The 8,869-nt window shown below is 55.4% G+C and overlaps 1 protein-coding gene across 1 annotated transcript in view; it reads left to right on the top strand.

Annotated features, from left to right (window-relative positions):
• Positions 1-8,869, top strand: part of Kazn (kazrin, periplakin interacting protein) — a 1,006,619-nt gene that overhangs the window by 875,724 nt on the left and 122,026 nt on the right. The window lies entirely within an intron of this gene.

Below are 8,869 nucleotides of genomic sequence, written 5' to 3'. Positions count from 1 at the left end.
AAAAAAGACCCTGCCCTTGCCTTCCATTTCCAGGAGGATTTGGGGTCCAGCCCAAACAGCAGCCAGCACAGTTATCTTTCACCCCAGGACATTTGCATATACCCCACAGGGCCCTTAGTTTAGGAGTAGTCCACTTTGAAATTCACTTTTTTTTGGTGGGGGGGTACTGGGGATTGTACCTAGGGCCATCACACTGGGCTACATCCCCAGCCTTTTTTGCATTTTTTGAGAGAGGGTTTTGCTAAGTCACTAAGTTGCCCAAACTAGGCTCAAACTTTGACTCCTCCTGCCTCAGCCTCCCAGAGTGCTGGAATTATAGGCATGCAGCACCACACCCACTTCAAAGCCCGCATTTCTAGAAAGAATGTGGCTTCTTTTCCATTTAGCAAAACACATGTTTTCTTGTTTGTTTAAATAAGAAACTTGAGGGGGAAGATGCCAGTCCTGCCTATGTATCTGTTCAACAAATCTGCCTCCTGAAACAGGCCCAAAGATATTTAAAGACAATTCTGGTGAAAGAAGAACACAGAACAAATTCTAATTAGCCCCGGTGGGACCAGGGTCCGTGGCAACTTCTGTCCTAAGACAGGCAGAGCCCGCAGTTCCTTCCTGATACCCAGGGTGCAGGACGTCCTGCCTGGCTCTCTGGACTTGGCCTATGCTGGGGGCCGCTGGGACAAAGTCAGGCCCATTGCTGGGGGCACACTGTAGCCACCAAAGCCCTGTCTGTGTGCAGGGCTGTCTGGGGCCAGCGTGCTCTGCTAGAGAGAAGGGGAACCTGGCGTCCCCGGCTGCCAAGCCGCAGTGCTGGAGGGCCGGGCAGGGCCACCTCGGAGCTGAGATTACAGAGCAGAAGGCCTGCGTGTTGGGACAGGTCACCCTGGCAGGGCAGGTGGCCGCCTGAGCCTGGACTCCGGATGCCAAAAGCCATCAGGGCAGAGGAGGGGATGTTATGTAACTGTGACGCCACAGCCACTGGCAGTTTGACCTTGTCGTGCTTTGCTGCCTCCTTCCACCCACTCAGAAGGACATGAAGCTTCAGAGCCCTCCTGCAGGCACAGCAGTGGCCCTGGGCTTTCGGCCACCTGGAAGGCTGAGGCCCCACTTCGAGCTCGAAAGCCGGGAAGCCTGGGCGGGGCTGGAATTCGGGTTTCCCATACTTGGCAGGAGAGCTGCTCCCATGGCTGGTCCAGGGAACACATTTTGAGAAGCTCTGCCTGAGGGCTCAGGGAAGTCAGCTTCTTTGGGCCTGGGTTTGCTGTACAACCCCAGGCAAGTGTCTGAGCCTCTCTGAGCTTCTATTTCTCTCAGCCTCAGAGGAGCTCACCCCCGCCTCAGCGCAGGGATGCCTCATTACTGTTTGTGAGCAGAGTGGAGATTTTCCCAAGAAAGACCCAGGCTGGGTCTCCACTGCTGCAACCTGTTCCTATTCACTGCAAGCTGCGTCCCTAGGAGAGATGGGCCCTTTAAATCTTAAAGGGACAGGCTGCGCAGGCATCACAAGGTCTCCTTGCTCACCTGGCAAGAATCTCAGAGCCATTCACCAACCTGGTGGTCATCAGCATGTTGTTTCCTAGGGAAGGTGGGACGCAGCTTCAGTGATGAGGCATGGGTGGTCTCGAGAGTGACCGTCAGAGTCCTGTGCAGCAGTAATTCTCAGGTTAGCATCCTATGGGCTACGAGCGTTCCGGGCACTGGGGTCTGATGGCCCTGGCTGTCCACTAGGGACGGGAGTGGCCCGGGGCAGGTGCCAGGTGCCCGTGCTGCTGTCCATGTACCCGGTGCTGTGCAGCTACTCGGCCTTTCCCAGCTGTGCGATCCTGGCAGACAGCCAAGTGCTCTTATCTCCATCTACAAATGGGGAAACTGAGGCCTGGGAAGGCGGCCTGGCTGTCAGCTTTGCCTGGATGTATAAAGCCACTGCAACAGGGAAAGTGCAGAACTCCAGACCTCGGGACCCTGGGGCTCACCATGACTCTCCCAAGGTTAACCCTTTTCATTTCTCTGGTCCCTGTGGGTAGGCAGAGGAGGTGACGTCAGCAGAGAGGCGGGCAGGGCACCCAGACTCTTCCTAGTTCAGGAGGAGGGGTGCAGAACAGAACTGGGCTGACAGGGAGGCACTGAGGGGTACGGGGACCCACCCTAGGTCCTAGTGGTGTTGCACATTGTACTATGGTTTAGACAAGTGTCCCCTAAAGGCCCCTGCGTTTTGCTTTGCTTGTTTGAGACAGGCTCTTGCCAAATAGTTCAGCTGGCCTTGAACTCACCATGTAGCCCAGGCCAGCCCCAAGCTTGTAGCAATCCTCCTGCCTCAGCCTCCCGAGTACTAGGATTATGGCGTGTGCCACATCACACTGCTAAGAAGAGCTTCTTGAGCCAGTATTGCCTGCATTTGAATCCTGGTTCTGCTTTCTGCAGCTTTGTGACCTGGGACAACACACTGAACCCCTCTGTACTTAATGTCCTCATCCACAAAGCAAGGAGAGTAATAGTATTTATATAGTTACTCTGGAGATTCTAAATGGGCTCATGTGCACAAAATGCTTTATTAATGTTATGCTAATCCTCCGCAATAACAATCCTATCTCTGTTAACTGGTTAATTAAATGGCCACATTTTTTTTTTTTGAGACAGGGTCTCACTATGTAATTCAGGCAGCCTTGAACTTGCTTATGCAGGCCAGCTTGGCCTCAAATTCACAGTGCTCCTCCCGCCTCAGTCTTCCGAGTGCTGGTAAATGACCACATTTAAGGGAGCAATTCCTAGCAGGATGCCTGGCACAGAGGAGGAAGTGCTCAGCTGTGATCTTTCCTAGGAACCCAGCTGAGCCTTGGCCCCTGAGCCCCTGAAACCACACACGGGAAGAGGACATAGGAGATCTGAATCTTACGCTGGTTAACTTCCCAGAGCCAAAACCCCAGGCCGAAGCCAAACACAGAGACACATGCTTGTAATTTCAGAACTCAGGGGAGGCTGAGGCAAGAGGATATGACTTCAAGACCAACCTCGGCTAAAACACCAAAATCCAAAACCCAAAACCCCAGGTTGGAGGACCCTGGGTGGAGTTCCAGTAGTGGCCACCAGGGGCAGTAGAGGACCAGTCCCACCCTGTGCCCTCCAAAGGGCATCTTGGGGCCCAGCTTTGGGAGAAGGGAGGAAGGAGGAAACTGCTCCATCTACCTGCGACCCTCACAGTCAGTCCCTCGCTTCCGAGAGCTGGACCCCTAACCCTGTACTTACTGGCCACATCATTCCGGAGAAATTCTTTGCTCTCCCTCAACAGCAGTGTTTCCGTCTAGCACACAGGAGAGCGTGACTTGGAGGCCCAAATGGCTGGAAAGCACGGGCCCTGGGTGATGGGATGCTTAGTAAGTCACCTGCTACCAAAGGCAGCATCCTGGCTGCTCACAGTGACCCTGCAGCTGGACTGCATGACCTGAGTCCTGCCGCGTCACTCACTGGCTGTGTGGCTGTGGGCTGCAGACCTGACCTCTCTGTTTCCTTAGCTGTAAAATGAGGTGATAACTGTGCACACGCTTCTCCGGGATGTGGGGAGAATTACATGAATGTGGAAACTTCTTAGAACAGTGCCTGGCACACAGTAAGTGCCACGTGAATATTTGCTATCATAAGTTGTAGCATTTTGCTGTTGTCGGTTTTTATTGTGAACAAGCTGAAACCTTTTAACTTCCTGTAGAAATGTCCCTGCTTGAAGTGAACTCCCCAAGGGGCTGAGGAGAAGGGTGGGACGTAACCTCTGAATAAGGATCTAATTTGGGCTGGGCACACTGGTGCACTTGGGAGGCTGAAGCAGGACAACCACAAATTCAGTGGTAATAGACAGAACCTGTCTTGAAATTTAAAAAAAAATAATAATTTCTGGCCCAAGCCAGTGTGCAAGGCAGGGCAGCTGCGCTCTCTGAAAGCTCTTTACGGTTCTGTTCTGCCCAAGAACTGCACTCAGCTTCTGCCTGTAGGGCAGGCTCCACGGAAGCTTCTGGAGGGGATCTGAATCCATGCCAGGTCATTTTGGGTCCCTGGGAAGACTATGAAAGGGTGCTGGTGAGCCCATGACAGCCCCACAAAAGTCTCCAGCATCGCCAGGCCAGATGGCAGAGTAGACCTCGGGTAAAATCCTGCACCCCTAAGGACAAAAGTCTAAGCAGGTTTGGGAAAATCCCACTTTAATCCCCCTTGCTGCACCTGCGCCCCAGACAGAGGGAGTCCTGCTGTGGTGGCCAAGGGAGGGCAAGGAGCTCAGCACTGTCCCTGCTGGTGGCCTGGCCACAGAGGCAGCCCAGAGCTTGCTAAAGCACTTCGAAGTCACTTTGGAGTCCCTGGGCACTGACGACAGCCTGCAGATCCCTGCGGTGCGATCCGGGGTGCTTATGCGGCTCAGGGACAAAATGGGCTTGTTACTGGCCTCCTCCAGCCATGTCCCTCTGTCCAAGTTTTCAAGTTTTGGCCTGTGCTGGGCGCAGTACTCACCATAGGCCGCGTCCCACCAAAACCTCAACCCACCGGGTGTTACCATGAGCATCTCACCCCATGGATGGGGAAGCTGAGGCTTCTGGGAAAGTCATCTCCCCGTGAGTGTCAGAGATGGGATTTAAATCTGGGTCGCTCTGCCTCCAGAGATCGTCCCCAACCTGCTGCTGGGCAGCCTCCAAGACGGCTAGGGTGAGTCCCACCTCCTGCTGTCACACTTCCAATAAGAACAGGGAAGAGGGAACAAGGTATCATTTCCAAGGTGAAGCTGCACAAAGCCGGTGGCTTCTGTCTTGTGTGCACTGTCACTTGCTCTTCCTCGGAGCCCTCCGTGGGGACAAGCTGCCATCATGGGAGGATATCCAGCAGCTAAAGAGAAACTGAGGCCCTCAACCCCATGCCCAGGAGGAAGACTCTTGCCGCCTGGGTAGAGCTCGGAGGAGATTGTCCCCTGCCAGCCCTTGAGCTGACAACAGGCCCAGGGTCATCTTGATGGCAGCCTGTGAGAGTCTGTGAGCGAGGCCACACTTGGATTCCTGGCCCACAGAAACTGTGATTTAATAAGTCCTTCTCGTTTTCAGGCATTAAGTTTTGGAGCAATTTGATATGCAGCAATAGGTAACCAATACACTTCCTTTTAGTACTAGCAACACACACAACATATCCACACAGCCACCAAGAGGAAGGGTGTAAAAAGTAACGGGTGGAGCTAGAAGAGTCACCCTCACACTCCCAAACCAGCCCTTCGCTCTGCTTTTGCCAGTGAAATACTTGAGGCTGAGACAGAAAGTACCCCCTCCAGGGTGACATACCCGCCTAGGGGTTGTGGGTGCCCGCATTGCAGCTGAAGCCCCCAGACTCCCGGAAGTCACGCCTGGAGTTCACAGGCCTGTCAGAAAACAGCGCATCCTTCACCAGGACCAAAGGTTGCTGCCTTGCCTTAGCTGGGGGGGTCTGCAGCCAGTGTAGTCACAGGGCCAGAAGATCACAGTAAAATGCCTTCTATGAGTATGAAAAACACAGCCAAGAAGAAAATACCTGAGCAATTCCAGCAGGCTCAAATATCCAACTTCAAGCAGATGCCAAATAGAGTAGGATCTCTTAATGTGATGTTTCTGGGTTTTGTTCCTTAAGCCAAATATACCTGGGGTTTTCTTCTGTGATTTAAAGGAAGCTCCCCTGGGAAGGAGGGGGCCATTGTGAATGGGACTTCATTGACCCCTGTGTCTCTGTGTTTACTTTAGTGGCATCCTGTCAGCCGGAGCTCAAAGTCAGGGGACACCTCTGCCCATCCTTCTCTGTCCCTCATCCCACACCCCAACTTCCCACTGTGGCCTGTGCTCTTTAAACTGAGTTGCCATGAGGACTGGCGGGGGATAGTTCCTGCTGCCTGTCCCTACTTCCTGCTGCTGCGGAGACCTGGCGTGTATGCCCTGGAGAAGGACAGAGTCACCCAAGCCCCGGCCCAGTGGTCTCCATCAGCTGCCAGCAGGTGTTCTCGTGTGAGAGTCCCAATGCAGCACAAAGGGCCCGGCCCCCAGCTTAATAAATACGAATTTCAAGGCGACAACAGCAAAGCATGAAGCCCAAGCACAGGGCGTGTCTGAGCGCAGGACTCACTGTGATTTCACAGCTCAAACACCTAGCAACTGGGCCTGCTGTGGACTCTCCACTGAGACCCAGCCTGGGTTACCTTCGGATGGGACCTGCCCAAGCAGGAAGGGGCTGTCAGCTCTGGACTCCTGCGGGGACAGGGAGCGGTGACAGCCACCTGGGGAGGCCTGGGCAGTCAGAGAACCCAGGAAAGCTGGGATGGCGGCCCTGATCCTCAGCATGGGGAACACAGGCACACACAGAGCCAGGGCACCTTGCTGAGTAACGGAAGCGGAAGTTCTCCGGGGCTGTGGCCTTGTGAACTGGGTCAGATGTGTGTAGACTCCTTTGAGGGTGCAGAGGGACCTGTAAAGGTAGCAGGAGGATGAGGGTGGCAGCTGACGGCTGGACAGACACTTCTAGATATGCCCACTTTGTTGGTCTTCCTTCTGTCTTTTTTTTTTTGGTCTTTTTGAGACAGGGTCTCACTATGCAGTTCAGACTGGCCTTGAGCTCACTTTGTAGCCCAGGCTGGTCTTGAACTCACAACGATCCTCTTGCCTCAGCCTCCCAAGTGCTGGGATTACAGACATGCGCCACCACGCCCGGCTCTGATCTTCCTTCTCCTTTTCTTTCTTTTCCCCTTCTTAAAGTTCATAGAGTTGTCAACCTTCCCAACTTAGATTTCCCATAAAAAGCCATATTCCTGGTAGCTACAAAAAGAAAACAGGGCCGGGGATATAGCTCCGCGGCGCAAGCGCCTACCTGGCAAAAGATGATACTGAGTTTGATTCTGGTACCAGAAAAAAAAAAAAAAAGAACATTTGGAAACACTAGCTCCCCGTTCCTGTGACACCCGCTGCCTCCTCTGTGGGGGTTGACTTTGCCACAGCCCCCACCGCTCCCTAAGTCCCCAATACTGAACCCAAGTTCAACCAGTGTTCCACAGGCTGCCTTTGGCCTCTCCCTGGAGTTTAGGGGAAAGGTCATGTGTCTACCAAGAGTGGGGAACGAAGAGTTCCATACATGTCAAGAAATGTGGGGTGAACGTGTTTGTGGCTGTGAGAAGCTGTCCTAAGTGTTTAACATGCAAAGGGCCAGGAAGTCAAAGGAATACCCGCAGAGACAGCACAGCGGTCCCTGCACAGCCCACCTCCATCATCCCTGCCCCTGGGTGGGTCCCCGAAGGCATCTCAGATGGACTCCAGGACCGGATGTGTCTGGGATCTGGGTCTCCAGATGTCTCCAGGATCCAGGTCTGGTGGGGATGATCCCAGCCTGCAGGCTGACCTTTCACTTGCTTGGTTCTGCCTCTCACTCTAGAAAAGGCAGAGGACTCGGGGATTCCCAGCACCTCCTGTCGCCAGACGTGTGGTCAGTTTCCTTTTTCCAGGTGGTGTGGGTATTTCACCCTGGGTCTTTTCTTCCACCGTGGAGGGCCCTCGGCATTTCTCACGCCTTCGTGCCCTCCACCAAGCGTACCCAGGGCTCCCAGTCAGGCAGGGAGAGGGGGTGCAGTTTCGCAGCCACTGGGATGGTGAGGAGGACGCAGGGGTGGAAGCTGGGATGGCCATGGCGGGTGGCGGCCGGGCCACCGTGGCCGTGGGCTGGCGGGGCTTCCCGCCCACCTTCGGACTTGGGGGAAAGTAATTTGGTTCCCACAGCTTGTTGAGAGCCATGTGCCAGCCATGTGCCAGCCATGTGCCAGATTCCCATAGCTCAGGCCTGGGCCAGTGGGAGCCCCGGATTCCTGCATGAGCCCTGGGCAGGGTGAGGTGCATGCGGCGAGAGGGGGCCCTGGAGACTCACTGAGCGTGTGTGGCTCTCACCCAGCTGAGTAGCCTTGGCTCCCCCATGTCTACAATAGGAGGAAACCAGACCTGCCTCCTGGGGCTGTGGGGAGATAATTAGTCCTTCTAAAGAGCATCGTAATCCCCAGATCAAAGGGGCCCTGGAGCTGCAGCGCACTTTACAGGACACTGCCAGCCACTGGAACACTCACTTTGGGGGCGGTGGGTACAAAATTGCAGACCTCCAAGGTGCCTTGTCCTGCCTGCATAGTCACCTGGTAACACCCCCCCACACACACACACACACACACTACAGGTCCAGGGCCTGGCCTCCCCTAGGAAGCAGGGAGTTCACATGTAGACCCACTGATGGACAGAGCAGGAATTACTGTTGTCCCACTTTACAGATGGGAAAGTCGAAGCTCGGGAAGTGAGGTACGGTCACAGGGTTTCCCACCTGATCACAGCGCCCTCGGGGTTGCAGGTGCACAACGAGTCTAGTCACCTTAGGAGTGGCAGGTCACAGAGCGAAGAAGCGGAGGAACTGTTCCAGGGCGCGACCCTCTCCCTACCGGCTCCTTCCGCCCTCTGCTGGCCGGCTCTGCCAGATCCAGGGCCGCCCCAGTGGTACCCGAAGAGCAGACTTTGCACGCTGGCTTGCCAGGCAGGGGCCTGCAGCCTTTCCCTGATCACACTCACTTGGGACTTTCCAGGACTTGGGCTCCCGGCCTGACACTCTGGACTCCGGGCGACTTCCTTGTTGACCCTCGGTTTTTCCAAGAAAGTCCGCGTCGGGGTCGCTGCGAACGGCTGGGGCTCTGCGGGTGCTCGGGCTCCTCGGGGCGCCTGGGGGCGGGGCCCGGTAAGGGGCGGGGCGAGCGGCGGGCCTCGCCGCCCGGAAGGAGCGGGAGGAGGAGCCGCGGACCCGGAGTCGCTCCCACGTGAGAGGCTCCGCGGCCGGATTCCTCGCGTGCAGTGGCCGCGGACGGCCGGGCGCC

The sequence above is a fragment of the Chinchilla lanigera genome, unplaced genomic scaffold (genome assembly GCF_000276665.1).
Source record: "Chinchilla lanigera isolate Chin_1 unplaced genomic scaffold, ChiLan1.0 scaffold00126, whole genome shotgun sequence".
Taxonomy (NCBI): Eukaryota; Metazoa; Chordata; class Mammalia; order Rodentia; family Chinchillidae; genus Chinchilla; species Chinchilla lanigera.
This window is presented reverse-complemented; position numbering and strand designations above follow the sequence as displayed.